Here is a 705-nt window from a genome sequence, read left to right on the forward strand (position 1 = left end):
GATTGGGACATACTAAAAATTAAAAACTTATGTGCATTAAAATACTTTACCAGAAAAGGGAAAAGGGAACCCACAGAATAGGAAAAAAATCTTTTGCAATGACACATCAGACAAGGGACTAATTTCTAAAACATATAGGAAGATATATCAGCTCTACAAGAAAAAGACAAATATCCCAATTAAAAAATGGACACAGAATTATTGTCCTTTTGTTAACATAATGCCTTCAAGTTTCATCCATATTGTAGCAAGTATAAAATCTTCATTGCTTTTCATGGGTAAGTAATATTCTATTATATGGAGGGGAGGGGCTTCAAAAAGCTCATGGAAAAGTTCCATTATATTTTGTGTGTGCGTGCGTGTGCTCTCCTCTTAACTTACTGAGTGGGTGAGTGAGTGAGTGAGTGAAGACTTACAGAACAGATCATCTGTTTTGCACTATGTTCTATCTTACTGATTGCATTTTCCCCAATGTTACATCATCTATCCTCATTGTGTTTTTCATTTCCATTTCTTCTCTTTTCCCAATCCTTCTAAATTTTGCCCTTAGGTAAATACTGCCCTTTTGATCTTCAATGGTTTTCATTGTCTTTCAAATCCATTTTTCCACAAACTTTTTGAAGCCCTTTCATATATATATATGTATATATGTATGTTGTTGTTGTTGTCGTTGTTAAGCGCCGTGGAGTCGGTTTCGACCCATAG

Source organism: Chrysochloris asiatica, unplaced genomic scaffold (genome assembly GCF_000296735.1).
Source record: "Chrysochloris asiatica unplaced genomic scaffold, ChrAsi1.0 scaffold00037, whole genome shotgun sequence".
In the NCBI taxonomy this organism is placed as follows: Eukaryota; Metazoa; Chordata; class Mammalia; order Afrosoricida; family Chrysochloridae; genus Chrysochloris; species Chrysochloris asiatica.